The 18,946-nt window shown below is 41.6% G+C and overlaps 1 long non-coding RNA gene across 1 annotated transcript; it reads left to right on the top strand.

Annotated features, from left to right (window-relative positions):
* Positions 1 to 4,565: 4,565 nt before the first annotated feature.
* On the top strand, positions 4,566 to 5,609 carry LOC131247264 (uncharacterized). Its single transcript, XR_009171586.1, has 2 exons — positions 4,566 to 4,646; positions 5,359 to 5,609. It is a non-coding gene; the product is annotated as an uncharacterized LOC131247264 (long non-coding RNA).
* Positions 5,610 to 18,946: the final 13,337 nt, after the last annotated feature.

The following is an 18,946-nucleotide window of genomic DNA, read 5'->3' as shown; positions in this document are numbered from 1 at the left end:
TATAAATTTTAAATGAATTTGAAAAGCTTCTTGTACAAATTCTTGTTTCAAATGAATTCTTCCCACTTAATCCCACTTAATCCCATCTAATTCCCTACCCCAAACGGCCGCATGAAATTAAATGGTATTAAGTAGGATGGAATTGATATTTTGCAATGATAACATGGTGTCATAGTTTGTTTGCAAATCCCATGATTTTGTAGATATTCTATGCTATGTTTGGATTGTAAATATTAAAAAGTTAAATTCTATGATTTATTTGAAATCATGTTTCGATTGACGGGTGGAATCAGCAAAACCCACCATCCACTTGGTGACAATGTTTGGAAATATTGCAGGCTTTCCTACTATCTTGATTTCAGCAAGTTATTTGGATCTCACTGTGATGTATGTTTTATATCCACACCGTCCATTCATTTTTCGTGATCGTTTTATGGCATGAGCCAAAAAATGAAGAAGATGAAAAGCTTACATGAATCACATTAGAAAGCAGTAAAGATAATGGCGTTGATAGTTGAAACCTTCTTAGGGCCCACTGTGACGTATTGTTACCCATCAAACCTGTTTATAAGATCAGATAGACTTGGAAGAAGGGAAAATACAAACATCAGCTTGATCCAAAACTTTTGTGGCCCCAAGAACTTTTCAATAATAGGCATTCAATTCTATTGCTTTATGTGGTGTGGTCCATGTGAGCTTTCAATCTACCTAAATTTTAGGTTCGTTGTAAAATGATCTTGAAAAATGGATGAATGGTTTGGATATAGTCCATATGTCATGGTGGGACCCACAGAGCTTGTTGACATCAACGTAGTAGTTAGTTGGATGGGCGGGATGGTCCGCTACATTTCAAATTTCAAATGAATTTGAAAAGCCTCCCGTACACATCCATGTTTTAAATGAATTCTTCATAATCCTCCTCAATCCATGGCTCATTTTCCTAAGCATATATACCTAGCAATTGTTGAAGAAAATAAATTATATGGTGTTGGATTTAATTGGTGGTATTGTCAATTCCATATCCCACTTAAATCCATCTAATTCCATGCACCAAATGCCCCCTTATAATAGTTTGCCAAGGGAAGATGATATGGTAGAGTTCGGAGAACCAGTATATGGTAGAGCCACCTTGCTACAGTACTTGTTGTAAGCTTAACTATCAATAAAGATTGTCCATTTAGTGAGCCCTTACCACGTATGTCAATTTGTTACAGATACAAAAAATAGGTGAGTTGCTTGGGTTGGGCCCACCCTGATGTTTATGTAAAACCCATCCTAACCACTAGGTGTACCACCTTATGTTAGGTTAAATGCCCAAAAATTATACCCCTATTCATGAATCAAGTGGAACACATGATTGAAAACACGGGGCAATGTTCGACCTTCAAAATGTTTCCCTCAGTATGGCCCACCTGAATCATATATATGGGCCTGAATTTTAAGCTATAAGCTTAAATATTTATGTGGCATCTAACAGTTGAAGTGAATTTCATATACTAATTTCCCATGGCCCTAAAAAACACGTCTATTATCAAATGGACCACACCAGGGAAGGATGGGACGTCCACCATTAAAAACTTCTAGATTGCATTTAAGACTACTATGATGGGTGAAAGACATCCAATCCGTTCAGTGTGTGCATGCTTCAATGCTATCTTAAGGCTTTAAAATTTCAAAACCTTTTTATGCGATTTGTGGATTTTGGAAGGTTCACAACCCAAGGTTTATAGTATAAATACCTACTTTATTCATTGTAAATACTTTATAAGCTAGCCAAACATACAATCTGTTCACCTGTAAATAAATTATCATTTAAAAGCCAAACGGATTAGCATGTAAATGGATGACATATGAAACTCTTTTTAATTATAATGTGTTTACAACTAAAAAATTACAGGCATTCAAATGACCCCTTATGCATGTGCCATGCATGCACGTGTGGTACATACCCGAGCTTTTAAGTGCCCACGCGTATTTGTTTTAGTTTTATTTTTTTTCTCTCTCTCTCCCCGTTGCTACTTTCTTTCTTCGCCGTTTCACCTCATTTTTCAAAATAAGGGCAGATAAGTCATTTCACCCTTATTAATAGGTTACTCTTGGGATAAAAAACCTAAAAAGATCTCAAGGCCTTTATTTTTAGGAAGAGAATAAAAGAAAGTGATTTTCTAAAGTTACAGAACAAGTCTTTCAAAATGACCAAACTGTCATTTATATATTTTTCTATAAAATTCGTAGATTAGCGATGCGGACCCGCTAGATTTATGTATAAAATCCAATCGTGCTCCACGTGTGGAGCTCACAAAGATTATCGAACAAGCTAAAATTAGGGCAGATCCAGTCATTAGCTGTGCCCCACCATAAAAAAGATCTACACCACCTAATGCCTTATATTCATGTTTTTACTACTTGATGATTGGATCGGCTTCTTTTTTCGGTTGCCTGATCACCATCGTCCGATGCAATTGATAATATGGTTGGATTTCATGCATACATCAAGTGGGCCCACAATACTCCACTCCACTTTGGTTGAAAAATGGACAAACGAGTAAAGATCTTTAGTCATTTATCCTCTAAAATTACGACTTATAGGAAATCATAAACCTTGAGAATTTTGCTGTAAAAATCCTTTAAATTTAGTATAAATGATCTGTTATCATATATACAACGCATTTAGCTAAAATAGCATTATATATAGAGCCATTCCACATGTTTTCCAAAAATAAAAGACAAAAAGTTGTCTGCATTCACCGGATAGGCTGGACTACTAAATCAAGGATCCTCCATACTCTTGAATATTATGCATGGCCCACCTACGAATACTCTATCATCATATCAGTGGTTTGGATCAGACAACGCTTTTATTTTCAGCTGATGTGTTAACTTAACCTGCACAGGTTTTCGACTTCGAGCCCGGGTCTGAAATGTAGGCCCAATTTCAGAGCTGGCCGGCCTCAGGTCAATGTTGGATGGCATGACCCAGCCACTTGGTCCAATCATCAAGTGGGTTACCATAAAAAAAACAATGGACGGTTTAAAGAGACTATGGAGCTGTTCTCATTCACTCGGACATATATGGTGGATGCCTAAAAGAATTTCTTAGACTGGACCATTTATGACCTCTGATCGTTTGAATCACAGGCCATGTATGTAAGACAACGGCCTTTTTACATTGATTGAACGGTACTATTCAACTGAACAGCGGCAAACACTAGATGGCCGTCTAAATCTTGGGTCCCACTCAGGGACCATCAGATCAACCTTCTAGGCTACCAAATCATGTGTCCCACCGATTCATATGAAGATAATAGCATGGTCCAACAACCAACGTTCTGGATCACTTGAACCATGGACGTACGTGTCCACACTCAAAACCCTAGAATACATTGCATGCTCCGGACATGAATTGCATGGCGACCCGGTCACCAGAGACATCCCTGATGACCCAACTCTGTGGGGGCCTACATTACCGTAATGTATGTGTTTTATCCACGCCGTCCATCCGTTTTTTCGGATCATCTTAGTGCGTGAGCCAAAAAATAAGGTAGATCCAACTCTCAAGTGGACCATACCACAGGAAACAGTGGGGATAATGACACCCACTGTTGAAACATTTTTAGGGCCGAATACTATGTTTATTTACCATCCAACATGTTCATGAGGTCACACAGCCCTGGATGAAGGGAAAACAGAAACTTCAGATTGATCCAAAACTTCCGTGGTCCCAAGGATTTTTCAACAGTAGGCGTTCAATCCTCACAGGAAGTGTCCGCTTGAGCTTTGGATCTTCCTTATTTCTAAGCTTCTACACTAAAATGATCTGAAAAAACGAATGGACGGTGTGGATAAAATACAAACATCACAGTGGGCCCCATGTAGTCGGTTCATCATCGATAACCCTGATGACCGGGTATCTAGGCAATCTGAATCCTCGTCCAGCCGGGCGGCGGTCGAGGATACCATATTTCGCTGGAAGTATGACGCGCATTTCCTGTTTGAAAGGCTTTCGCAGGAAGTTCTTGCGATGGGAAGCTAGGTGGGCCCACTGTGATGTTTGTGTAAAATCCATCCCGTCTATCCGATTTTTCAAGCACATTTTAGGAAGTTCAACCAAAAACGAGTTGGATCCAAAACTAAAGTTAGCCACACGAGAGGAAACAGTGGGGATAGAATGATCACCGTTGAAACGTTTGTATGGACACCAAAGCTTTATGTCAGGCTAAGGAATTTGTGTTTTTAGTACATCCCAGAGGGAATGATCATATAAACGGTTTGGATGTCATATAAACAACAAGGTGAAGCCCTGGAGGCTTCAACGGTAGACATTTATTTCCCAGTTTTCCCTCCAGGATGTATGACCCACTTGAGTTTTGGATCACCTGATTTTTGTTTCATGCCCTGAAATGATATGGAAAAATGGATAGACGGGATGGATTTCTCAAAAACATCATGGTAGGCCCCACCTAGCTTTCCATCGCAAGAACTTCCTCAAAGAGAAAGGTTTTCGCAGGAAATCGGCGTCCGGTTTATAAGTAGGCGGACAGAAGGTAAGCAGTACACCAAAGTTCAAAAAATGGGGTCCGGTACAGTCGTGGGGACTAAGGCTCTCCTCCTTTCTCTTCTCCTCGTTGCTGTCCTTTTCTCTCCAGGTATGTACATCTCTCTTTTCCTCATGGGTCAGTGATCCAGACCGTTGGTCTAATGGGCCACACTGTACATAAATCATCTCCCAAACATCTGTCTAGGGGGACCACCCTAAGTCCAAAAACTTCCGTTATCGACGTCTTGTTTAAGAGACGAAATACGTTAACGGCTCACATTCAACTTTAAAAGGTCGAAAGAATGGATGGGTAGGATCTTCCTATCCTTGAGATATTTGGGTCATGATCCATCTAGGGTAGGCCGGATCATAGCCGCGTCCTGGACCACCGAACCATCAGCCCCACTGGTACAAGCTGTCCTAAGGAGGATGTTGTACATCATGCACGTCTTTGCGTGGCGGATGGATATTATGGTTTTCTCTCACTCCCTGATTGAAAAGTTGAAACTCAGCATACGTATACAAGATCCAACCCACTCATATGGTGGGACACTGTGCAAACATGCCCGGGTCCTTAAATCAGGCCGATCTACTAATCCATCCCTCCACGCTCCTACTACGAAAATGAACGGCTGAGGGAAGATCAACTTTAGCCTGTATATTCAGCATGCACGTCTGGCCGACCTGCTCTGGCTGGGTCCCATGTACCGGGTACCTTTCCTTGTGCCTCTTACACGTGTGCCAAGCGAGTACACGTACCTGCGATCCATTTCTTCAACTAACCTCGCGCTAGATACTGATGATTTTTCAACCCTTTGCAGCTTCTGCGAGGTTCCGCGTCGAAAGAACGGTTCCGACTGGCGGTTGCGTTGGCTTCTGCGATGTGGTTGGCGACTGCGGCGTAGAGTGCTCGAACCATGGCTACTCCGGAGGAGCATGTGCTGGAAGTGCGATTGATAGGAAAATCTGTTGCTGCATTCTTTAGTGTCCCTACTTTTACTTTTGAATAAATCTGGACCGTTAATAATAGTATTATTTTGAATAAAGTGTATAAGAACCGTTGCATACGCTATTTTAATTTTCTACTGACGTGTCACTTCGTTGGCATTTGAACCGTGAAATTGGTGGACCATCCCATAAAGATCACCTGAAGCAAAAATTGAAACATATAGTCATTAGATGTTGGTTTTGATCGAATGATAATGGGATATTCTTAGGTTTTTGCGTAGGCGATCTTCGTGATGCGTTCCACCTCTTGTACGGGTCGGATGTATTGTATGTTAAAACGTTGCACGCAACGGTGCATGTGCACATTTTCACACGCCTTTTGGGGCATAAATATCTTCGCATCACTAATATTGCTCTTTTGTGGCTTTGACATAGTTATCTGGACCGTTCATTTAGTAGGTCTCTCCACTGATGGGCCACGAGCTTGAAAACACCATGATCGGATATTAGGAAAATGATTAAAATTTCAACATGTTAGTCTGGATGGTGATGATATTTGATTAATTGGAATTTTCTTTTGCCTATTGGTCCCAACCACGGGGGCCTGGCAGATTGACGGTCTCGATCCCCTCATGGAGCACAGCTGTTCATAGCCATGGATTCTTCCGAGTAAGGAAACAAATAGCTGGCGAATCATTCAGATGGTTGAAGTGGAATAATTGCGAATCCGTACAATCTTTCGTTTATCTGGCTCCTCTGCCACGCCTATTTTATGCATCGAGTTAAAAAAAAAAGAACTGTGGGCCCCACCAGTTGTATATGTAAAATCCACTCCATGCATCCCGTTCTATTATCAATTTTGTTTCTGGGAATAAAATTTTAGCTAGATCGGCAACTCAGGACGGCCACACGAGGAGGGAAATTGGGATAGGATGCTGACTATACGTTTGTGTGTGGAATCACATGCTGCGGATCTTCCTTCAAGGATGAAGGGTAGATACAAAATCAGCCGCATCCAAAACGTAAGCCGGCTGTTTGTCTGAACTTAGAGCTTTAAGAGCAGTTTTACATTCTTTTAATTTGTATGGCTCATAAAAATATATTTAATATGAGGATTGTTGGAAATAATTTATCCAAAAAGAAAAGAGAAAAAGAAAAAGAAAGAAAATAATACTAAAAAAATAATAATAAAATAAAATAAGTAAGGATGACTTAATTGTTTAAGTCAAGCTGTGATTGGGTCACAAACCAAATCTGGCTTCCTTGGACTGTATCCCGAGTTAAGAGTGAACTGTGCAACGAACTCAATCAGCAAAACACCACTTAACCATAGATGAATTTTTGAAGAAATAGAGAGAAATTATTGATTTAAATTAATTAATTTAGAAAAAGAGTAGGCTTATATATTGACCATGTTGTTTTAAATGAGTTAGGGTCATTGGGTTTGTACCTAACTGGTGTGACAACCTGAGTAAACGTGTCCTTGAAATTCGTGTAAAACTAACAAGTGCGAGTATACTCACAGAGTACAGGATAAAAACCATTAGCATAAGTGTACTCTCTCAGTTGACACAAAGACCCAGACGCTAGCCCAGCGCGGTGCGGCTGAGTTTGGTGTGCTATAAAGAGATGGTACAACCTAAATTATTATTTCTCATTTGTAGCTTAAGTCTTATAATGACCACATTTTTTATATACATGAGATTTATTTGGTTCTTTCCTATTTGGCATAAGAGAGCTACACTGAAAATAAAAACACTTTCAAAAAAGAAATATCGAGAAAAAACTTGAATTTCAAAACAAAATTATTATTAAAAAATCTTTTTAAAATACAATAATGGTCATTACTTTATGGGCAGAGTGGATTCACACGTGCAATAAGGTGGCCCCACAGAGCTTAGGTGTTTTCATGCAGCTTTATAAATATGATGTTGCAGACATATCCGGTCCTCTTTAGGCTGCTCCATGACAACTTATTACCTACTAGGTTTGTTAGCAAGCATCATTTCTTATTGCTATAAGATACGTTTGGACTATAACAGTTCGATCTGGGTTCACATTTGGTGGTCGAAACCATTTACAAGATGGGGGCCAGGGTAAATGAGGATGCATAAAGATAGAACTGTCAAAGTGAAGTATTTTAAAGGGATTTTGACCAAAGATGCATTGTGGTATTCCCAATTGCCCAAAATGAAGGATTAAACAAATGGCCTATCTAGTCACTTGATACCTTCTACAAAAAGGTTAGGATGAAATTACCCCCTGATAGCCTTTTACATTGTGCCAGCGTGTGACAGAGGCGGGAGGGGTCCGGATAGGGTAAAAACTGTGGGGCCCACTATAGTATTTGTGAGAAATCTACACCGTTCAAATATTTTGTCAAATCATTTTATGACATTAGCTTAAAAATGAGGTAAATCCAAAGCTCAAATGGGCCACACAACTGAAAACAGTGGAGATCATACCCTTATGGTTGAAACATTCATGGGGCTGCAGAAGCTTTGAATTAGGCTAATATTTTTATTCTTTCAGTCCATCCCCATAGTAAGGAATTTATGACCATTTGGGCCACTCTATGAACAGTTTGAATTGCATGTAAACATCATAGTGGAGCTTAGAAAAGTTTGAATGGGAAGCAATTCCTTTCCACTATTTTTAGTTGTGTGATCCACCCGAGTTTCAAATCTATCCATTTTTTTTTTATTTTTTAATCTCATGTCTTGACATGATCTTCCAAAATGAATGGATGGAGTGGATTTCCCACAAACATCATGGTGGGCCCAACATATCTTAAGGTAGTAGAAATTGCCTCTAAAAAGCTTATCTCGAAATCCATGTCAATGTAATGTGATGTCGGTAACCGGACCTATCTAGAGATGGATGGTTCCGTGAAACCACTATGATGTACATATTTTATCCACACTGTCGATCCATTTTGAAATATTATTTTAGGGCATGAGTACAAAAATGAGGGATATCAAAGGCTCATGTGAACCACACCATTGAAAGCAGTGAGATTGAAAACCTACCATTGAAAAATTTTCAGGGGTAATTAAATTTTTGGATGTAAATCATTTTTTGGCCCATGATATTAAATTAAATTCTAAATCCAATGTATGGAGTGAATTTAACACATAACCCACGATAGGTCCCATAGCCCTTAACACATCACAACCTCGACCCTTACCATGTTACAACCTCGGCCCTTATTGCGTTAAAACTATGACCCCGGCCCTTATAACATGACAACCTCGACCCTTACCACATTGTAACTATGCCTCCTTCACATGACAACATCGACACTTACCATGTTACAACCTCGACCTCGACCTCAACCCCTATAACATGACAACCTCGACCCTTAACACATTACAACCACGACTTCAACCCTTATAACATGATGATATCGACTCTTACCACATTACAACCACGACCCTCATAACATGAAAACCTATCTAACTTTCACATGACAACCTGGACCCTTACCAAGCTACAACCTTGACCCTTACTATGCTACAACCACGACCTCGACCCTTATAACATGACAACCTCGACCCTTACCACGTTACAACTACGGCCCCGACCCTTACAACATAACATCCTCGACCCTTACCACATTGCAACAATGAACCTTCACATGACAACCTCGACCCTTACCATACATGTTACAACTACAACCCCGACCATTATAACATGACAACCTCGACCTTTAACACATTACAACCACGACCTCGACCCTTATAACATGAAGACCTTGGCTCTTACCACATTACAACCACGACCCTTATAATATGAAAACATCGACTATTATCACATAATAATATCTACTTTTCACATGACAACCTTGACTCTTACTACGTTTCAATTATGACCCCGACTGTTATAACATAACAACCTCGACCCTTACCACGTTACAACCACGACCCCGACCCTTAACATGATAACCTCGACCCTTTCCACATTGCAATCATGACCCTTTATATGATAACTTCGACCCTTACCATGTTACAACCACGACCCCGACCCTTACAATATGACAATCACGACCTCGACCCTTATAATATGACAACCTTGACCCTTAACACATTACAACCACGACCTCGACCTCCCCCCTTGGCTAACTTCCTTTGCTTTCATTAAACAAAAGGAGCTATACAGGGAAGAAAAAAAGGGGGGGCACCACAAAAAGAAATGGGCCTCACCACAAAAAGAGCCACATTCGGGCGGCCACAAGCACCTAGACAGGCCGCCTATCATTTCCAATCTGCACACCTAAGTTAACAACTCCCCCTTAAAAATCTGGCGGAGAAGCCACAAAGAAAAGAAGAAAAACATAACGCTACAAACAAACCCGAAACCGCAATCACACCAACGGCCACTACCTTTTGAAGCGCTTTCTGAAAGCTCCTAAGCCCATTTTATAGAGAAACAAGAGGCCTCTCACCACCTGAGAGAGAGCCTCGATGGAAGGGAAAAGGGCGGAATCTTGCTTCCCGCTACCTAAATTGGCCATGCCATCCGCGGGTTCATTACCTTCTCTACAAATATGTTGAAACTAGACATTACAGGAGGAACTAAGAATCCTAATTCTGTCAAGCCAATACTTCCATTTTCAACCCGGGCGAGCACTGCCTGATAGGAAACTGACCACCAAAAATGAGTCGGATTCAACAATGATATTCTTAAGGCCGTGATAGATGTAATGGACAAGGCCATCGTGACCGCACGAATCTCAGCCCTGGTGTTAGAAGCGAGGTCGTAGCCAGTGTAAAACCCAAATAGAAAATTCCCATCCTCAGCCCTGCACACTCCCCCTCCTCTAGCCACTCCCGGGTTACCCCGAGACGATCTGTCCACATTGAGTTTAAGCCACCCACTTGGAGTCTTCTTCCAACGCACCACATGGGACTCTTCGTGATGGGGTTGCATTTCAATCCCCAAAGAAATCAGAACCCTACTGTGGTTGCTTGCATGAGATCCCAGAGAGGCCCGGCTGCTGATAACTCTTCTTAACCAACCGAAAATGCGCGATATCAGGATCCCCGTACTCACCAAGACCCCGTCAAATCTGGAGGCATTCCTGTATTTCTATAGCTCCCACAATATGAAGCACGACAATTGGTTCTTAAAGGGACGGTTGGGTCCATAAGCTGTACGCGAACCCCATCAATGGGAAAGCCACTCGCCTACTATAAGACTGCGAACCATATGAACGCTGTGTAGCCGGGCAAAGTGGGACTAGATGAACCTCACCTTAGCACTGTGCAAGAAGACATGGTCAGCGGTTTCCACCATGGGCCTCTGCCTACCGGACTCCTCACAACAGCGGCACCTTGAGGCCATCTGCACCCCTCGGGATTGAACGACCGCATCTACCGCAACCGCCCCTCTGAGGATCCCCCACACAAGAGTGGACAACTTCGGGGGAATCATTACATTCCAGATTTTTCTGCCCCAAAACGTCTGGGGAGTGCGGGCACAACAGATCTCCCACGCCGATGAAACTGAAAACTTTCTAGAAGGATTTGGTGGCCAGAAAGGGGTATCAGCACCATCGGTCACACAATAACCCCCGTGGAAAATAGTGTCTACCTGTTGTTGAGAAAGCACAAAGAATATAGCGGAAGGAGGGAAAGGGCCCATCTTTCCCAAAAAATCCTTTACTCTAAATGCTAGGAAAGCGGAGGGAATAGTGGTTGTCATCCTATCTTGCAAAGGGCCCATCCTGAACCAGTTGTCTTTGCAAAGGCTTAAATCACCTTCACCAATCTGCCATTGGGTAGTAGCCTTGATGGAGGGGAGAAGCGCTCTAATTCTCTTCCATAATGGTGAGACCATAGGCGTAAGGTTAGGCTGACCATCGCGTTCTAGATCTTGACTGTACCTATTCCGCATGAACGAAGCCTACAGTCCATTTTCCGCTATGTTCGAAACTGTCCATGCCATCTTGAGGCAAAACGCGGTCATGAAATCCTGAAGCCGCCTAATCCCCAGCCCCCCTTCGCTCTTGGGTAGAGCAATGAACCGCCAACTCCACTAATGGAGTTTTTTCCTGCCATCCGCCCAACCCCAAAGAAAATATGCAAAACGACTCTCTAAAATTTTGAGAACGCCAAGTGGGACATGTGAAACAGCCAGTGTATGGACTAGTATGCTAGATAAAACGTGGCTCACCAGCGTGGCCTGTTCATCAGGGAACATGTCATTGATGTGTGTCGTTTCAAGGGAATCAGAGGGATTAAGGCGAGAAAGATGGTCAGCCACTACGTTCTCTACTCCCTTTTTCTCTTGACGTTCTCAGCCGAATGATCCCCTTAGAATTGAATGCCTTTCTCTTTCTTCTCCTCTCTCCTTTATAGAAGACCCCAAGGGCGGTGGCTTGAGTCCATGCATCCTTCAGTCGGAAGCCTTCTTTCCCCAGCATGAAATTTTTCACAATTTGTTTACGCAGCTACGCAGACAGTCGGTGCAGTATCTTTGGAAACCGACTTGCGTTAATTCATCTTTCAGCCAAAGAAAACCAATCTAAGACGTTCAGCCTTCTTGGCATCAGTCAGAACTTCCTTGGAGAGGTTTTGAATGGCCAGGATCGTCGGACCGATCCTGGCCATGTCTACAAAATAGCCCGCAGCGTCCGGCCTCGGACGCGCTATCACAGAGTGCATAACTGATTACGCTGCGATGTCGGTGGGGCCCACTATAGCTGACGTTTGAGAGATCTACGCCGTCCATCGAATTTAACTCGAAAAACCCATCAGGAATGGACGGTTCTTGAATGATTTCGGTGTGGTCCATAGGCTTTTTCACTCTGCCATCTGACCCGCATTTAGACGATTGGAAATCGTTTTCTCAATGCCTTCTGGGATTCTGCCACCTAGGCGATGGTTACAGGGCCCTTTGGAGTCCACTGGATGGTCCAGATCGGACTGATCAATGCAGAGGGTGGCCCACAACATTCCTCCGCAAGCTCTGTTGCGAAACAGAGCTTACGGTCCGCTGTTTTGATGATCGGTGGGCCCCAGGAAGACGTTCCATAGAAAATCCATGCCGTCCATTAGAATCAGAACAAAAAACTATTCAGAGATGACTGGTTTTGGATCTGCGTTGACGTGGCCCACGAAATCTGTAAAGCCACCATCCATTACACGTTTGAAGTTGCATCCATGTGTATACACATGCATGGGTCCCAGAAAACACCTGGTGTATGGTCTATTTTTCCTCCCAAGCATAATGGACGGACCCGATTGTCCATATACTGGACGGTATGGGCCCACTCCGTGGTTCAGCGGACGCTCGTCCGTTTCTCTGGCGGAAAAAAAGAAATCTGTTTTGGTTTTTAGAAAGGGACGGGTCAGCACAATGGCTGACCGGTTCTTTGACCAGTGCACGTCCGATGCATGTGTACCCTATGTACACGCATTGTACGTATGGGGTCCATCATGATGTACTCAAGCAATCTGCTCCATCCATCCGTTTTGTCAGCTCATTTAACGAGTTGAACCCAAGATTTAGGCATATCTAGATATCAGGTGGGCCCTAAATCAGAGTTGTATGGGCTGATCTGTCCGTTGGGCCACTTCCAGAGGGATCCAATGGCTGAAATTTGACGTGTACGGTTAGTTTTTGGTCCTCGAGCCATGTATAAAGTTTTGAGCCGAACAGATGATGGAAACCCAGTGATCTTGCATTCTGGCTGACTTTCAGGCCACTTGAGCTTCAGTTTCTTGATTTTCGCAGATCCCTGGCGTGTAATTCCATCGACCTTGGTCCCCTGGAGTCCGTCCCTTGCCTTTAGTGTCATCAGAGCGTTAAATCCATGCTTTAAGCTCCCTTTTCAGTCCATGCTCGTAAATACACTCTGCATCACAAACATGATTAAAGTGGGCCATTAAACGGTATCATGTTCGTAAATCCAAGCAATAACTGGGGTCTAATATGCAATATTTGACCCTCAACACAACCCTCAACCAGCATTTTGCTAGTCCCAAGCAAAGTATGCGAAAGATAAGTTGAGAATTATGAGACAATTCTTGTGAAACCGAGTGATATTTTGAAAAATGATTCAGATACGAAAAATCTAAGATTCATGAATGTTGGGCATAATTCTCTCCTAGACTCAAGCACACGGTAAACTTCATAATTAAGTTCAAAGTATTAGTCCATCAATTAGAACAATTCTAAACATTGAATTCCATGGATGTATAGTCTAATCTCGACTTATCAACATTAATATTCACTTCTCTATTTAAGGATATCATTGGTAACCAGTAAGAGAATTCATGATAACCAAGACTTGCCTCACACATCATCTTTTCATTCTTTTAATTTTTCATTTTTTTTTTCATTAAAAGTAACGCCAAGAAGGGGAATCAAATCCTCACTTATAGGGAGCAAACCTATGGTAAAGACTTCACACCCAACTCTTTTTCAAATATCATCTATAGGGAATCGAATCCTCACTTATAGGGAGCAAACCTATGGTAAAGACTGTTCGTCCAATCCATTCAATTTTCTCAGGTTGGTTCCTTTCATGGTTAGTGATTACCAAGTTAATCCTTCAATATCGAACTAAACCCTTAATGTGCAAGCGAGATGTGTTTTGTGAAATCATGACTCAACCACTATTTAACCTCTAACCATGGATTAATAGTTCAAACTTCACTGTGAAATATAACAGGTGGCTGAATCCCGAATTCATAAATTACCAACAGTCTGTATCTTGTAATTTTAAAATCACAATTATCCTTCAAAATCACTTCAAATTCACAAGAAATTCCATAAAAATTTAAAAATATTCACAATTTTTTTGCTCAAGACCAAGAAAACATTGATTAGGTAATCTAATCTCCACCCCTAACTAAAAATCTACATTGTCCTCAACGTAAAAGATATGTTCGCAATGTACATGAGACAATGAAAGTAAATAAGAGTGATAGAAAAATTGTACCTGAACGAAGAATTCAAGAAGTTTTTACACAAGGATCTCAGCATGAAAACAAGTCAGCACAAGAGAGAAACCAATAAAAGAAAACTATCCTAAAACAATGTATAAAGTGAATAAACCTAGAACAACATAAAGTAAACTACCCTAGTCCTATGATAATAGGAAACCTACCTATACCTCCATCAGACTAGGAGGTCAATCCTGGTAAACAGGATCAGTCAGAGGTATGGACATGTCCTCTGAATCAAATTTCTCGACAAATGGCTTTAAGCGATGTCCATTTACTTTAAACTCCTTGCCATTATCCAGATCTCTTATCTCAACGGCCCCATGAGGATACGCAGTGACCACAATGTAAGGGCCAGTCCAACGAGATCGAAGCTTACCTGGAAAGAGATGTAACCGAGAATTATATAAAAGGACTTTCTGACCAGGTGTGAATGATTTCTGTAGAATACGTTGGTCATGAAACGCCTTTATTCTGTCCTTATAAATTCTCGAGTTCTCGTATGCATCATTCCGGATTTCTTCGAGTTCATTCAATTGCAGTTTGCGTAGCGAACCACTGTTGTCTAGATTGAAATTCAGATTTTTGATTGCCTAGTAGGCTCTATGTTCCAACTCTATAGGCAAGTAGCATGCCTTCTCATAGATAAGTCTAAAGGGAGATATTCCAATAGGGGTCTTAAATGTAGTACGGTAAGCCTACAAGTCATCAGTCAATCGGATTAACCAATCCTTACGGTCAGAGTTAACCGTCTTTTCCAATATGTGTTTAATTTTCTTATTTGGAAATCTCAGCCTGCCCACTTGTCTGTGGGTGGTATGGGGTGCTCATCATATGAGAGATATTGTATTTCTTTATTAAACTCTATGGCCTATTACAAAAGTGTGAGCCCCCATCACTAATGATGGCTCGAGGCATTCCGAATCGGGAAAGGATGTTCACTTTTAGGAATTTAATGACTGTACGATGGTCATTATTCTGACACGGAATCACTTCGACCTATTTAGTGACATAGTCTATGGCGAGCAAAATATATAGATTTCCAAAAGATTGGGGGAATGGTCTTATGAAATCGATGCCCTAGCAATCAAATGCCTCTATGATAAGAATGAGATTCAATGGTATCATATTTTGACGGGACAACGCTCCCAATTTCTAACAACGCTTACAAGCTTTGCAAAACTCATGAGTGTCCTTGAACATAGTGGGCCAGTAAAAGCCACACTACAGAATCTTGATCGTGGTCTTTTTAGAAGAAAAGTGACCACCACATGCCTGTGAGTGATAGAAGGAGATGACACTCTGATGCTCATCATCTGGCACACATCTCCTTAAGATTTGGTCTGGGCAATATTTAAACAAATATGGATCGTCCCAAAAAAAAACTATGCACCTCAGTGAAAAATTTCTTCTTATCTTACGTAGTCCAATGTGTCGGTATGAAACCTGTAGCAAGATAATTAGCAATATCAGCGAACCAAGGGGAATGGGAGACTCTGAACAGTTGTTCATTAGGGAACATATCATTGATATGGGTCACCTCAAGGGAATCAGAGGTATTAAGGCGAGAAAGGTAATCAGCAACTACGTTCTCTACTCCCTTTTTATTTTTAATTTTTAAATCAAATTCTTAGAGTAGAAGGATCCATCGTATCAAACGGGGCTTAGAATCATTCTTAGAAAGAAGATACTTAAGTGCCGCATGATCTGTGTAGATAATGATCTTGGATCCGATCAGGTAGAACCTAAATTTATCCAAAGCGAACACTACGGCTAGGAGTTCCTTTTCCGTAGTCGAGTAGTTCACTTTGGTAGAATTTAAAGTTCTACTTGCGTAATGAATGACGTAGGGCCTCTTATATTTTCTCTGGCCTAGAACCGGCCCAAGAGCATAATTAGAAGTGTCGCACATAAGCTCAAAAGGAAGGCTCCAATCGGGTGGCTGCATGATGGGTGCAGTGGTTAACATGCCCTTAAGCTTGGTGAAAGCTTCCTGGCATGACTCAGTCCACTCATATGGTGCATCCTTTTGAAGTAGATTACATAAAGGGCGAGAGATGAGACTAAAGTCCTTTATGAATCTTCTGTAAAATCCAGTGTGTCTTAAGAAGGATCGCACGTGCCGTATGTTCTTAGGTGGAGGTAGGTTAGAGATAAGATCAATTTTTGTCTTATCCACCTCGATTCCTTTGGATGAGATAATATATACAAGAACAATCCCTTATGAACCATAAAATGACACTTCTCCCAATTAAGTACCAAGTTCTTTTCTTCACATCTTTTCAGCATACATTTAAGACTCTCTAAGCACTCGCTGAAAGATTAACTGAAAATAGAGAAATCGTCCATGAAGACCTCTAAGTATTTTCCCACCATGTCAGAAAAGATACTCATTATACATCGCTGAAAGGTGGCAGGGGCATTACATAATCCGAATGGCATCCTTCGTAGGCAAAGGTGCCGTAGGGACATGTAAATGTGGTATTTTTCTGATCCTCAGGGGCGATTTCAATCTGATTGTAGCCCGAATACCCGTCAAGGAAACAATAATAGGAATGACCAGCTAGCCTTTCTAAGATTTGATCAATGAAGGGCAAAGGAAAGTGGTCTTTCCTCATGACGGTATTCAGCTTCCTATAGTCAATGCACATTCTCCAACCAGTAGTAACTCTAGTTGGCACGAGTTTATTATTGGCATTGGCTACGATGGTAATCCCGGACTTCTTAGGACCTACCTGAGTTGGACTCACCCATTGACTATCGGATATGGGGTATATGATACCCACATCTAATAGTTTAAGAACCTTGGCCTTAACCACTTCTCTCATGTTTGGATTTAGTCTACGTTGTGATTGCCGAGCGATTTTCGCATTATCCTCAAGATAAATGCGGTGAGTACAAATTGAGGGGTTGATTCCCTTGAGGTCCGCTATCGTCTATCCAAGAGCTCCCTTATACTCAATGAGAGTGGATATAAGCATACTCTCCTGTTCTTTCTCCAGGTGGGCAGAGATCACCACCGGGTATGTCTCATCTTGACCTAAATAGACATATTTCAAATCAGAAGGTAAAGGTTTTAGGTCAAGCTTTGGTAGCTTGAGGTTAGACAGTAGAGGCACTACATCGGTTTGGGGCAACTCTTCAAATTGTGGCCTCCACCGGTTAACTTCAAGTACCGTTGGAAGTATCAAGCAAGGCACACGTCTTCCTAATCATGTCATAATCAAAATCATGGGAGTGGGCTAGGCACGTCTCAGAGGGTGAGATAAGGTTCGAGGTGTCGTATCTTCCACTAAAGAGCCAATCATGTTAATGTCGTGGAAATCGTCATCATCCTCTAAGTTTCGGCCGTTATTAAAAAGATGTTTGACTCAATGTCATATTCCCAAAAGACATAGTCATGACACCATTCCCGTAATTAATAATTGCGTTTGAAGTGGCAAGGAATGGGCGACCAGAATGACGGGAATATGAGTGCTCATGTTATTGATGGGTTCTGTGTCCGGGATGATAAAATCTATAGGGTAGTAAAATCTATCAATTTGGACCAACACATCCTCAATTATCCCTCTTAGTACATGAACAGAGTGATCGGCAAGTTGTAGTGTGGTTAGGGTGGGTTTTAATTCACCCAAACCTAATCAGTTTGTACACCGAGTAGGGAATCAAATTGACGCCGCTCCTAAGTCAAAAAGTGCATGATCAATTTGATGGTCCTCGATTACACATGATATGGTTGGGCTACCAGGATCTTTGAATTTCGTGGCACGTCTTACTTTAGGATGGCACTCACTTTCTTGGTCAAGAAGATCTTCTTTTGAATATTCTCTCGTTTGGTCGTGCATAAGTCTTTCAGGAATTTGGCATATGAAGGTATCTGTTTTACGACATCAAGTAGAGGAATGTTGACTTTCACTTGTTTCAACACCTTTAGGATATCCTGAGAGTTAGAGAGAGGTTTTGGTGCGACCAACCGTTGGGGAAATGGAGCAACTGGCTTTTCTAAAAGTTCTGGTTCTAATTTTTATGGGGCCTCAGTAGATCCATTATTGTTGTCCTCTTCTGGTTCTTGAGGCTTTTCGGGCCTAACCGGAAGGGTTTTATCAATGATCTTCCCACTCCTAAGAGTGGTGATGGATTTAGTGTGCCTCATTTGATTTGAAGAGCTGGGATCACTTATCTCGTATTGCGGTTTAAGATTGGGGAGCGGTTGTGCAGGAAGCATCCCCTTTTCTATAACCGTCATATGTGAATCCATCTTTTGCATAAAGTCTCTCATTACATGGGTCAGCTCTTGCATGGAATTTTGAACTGGTTCTTCTTGAGGTTTCCCCTGATTTGGATTTTGATTGAAGAAACTTTGAGGGGTAGCAGTTTGTCCATTTCTCCAACTAAAGTTTGGATGATTTTTCTAACCAGGATTATACGTATTAGAGATTGGTCCATTGAAAGGTCTTTGATAATTATTTACGGCATTGGATTGCTCATTCAACACTTCTCGAAAGACGGG

The sequence above is a fragment of the Magnolia sinica genome, chromosome 5 (genome assembly GCF_029962835.1).
Source record: "Magnolia sinica isolate HGM2019 chromosome 5, MsV1, whole genome shotgun sequence".
Taxonomy (NCBI): Eukaryota; Viridiplantae; Streptophyta; class Magnoliopsida; order Magnoliales; family Magnoliaceae; genus Magnolia; species Magnolia sinica.
The sequence above is the reverse complement of the archived record's forward strand: the minus strand, read 5'-3'. Positions and strand labels throughout refer to the sequence as shown.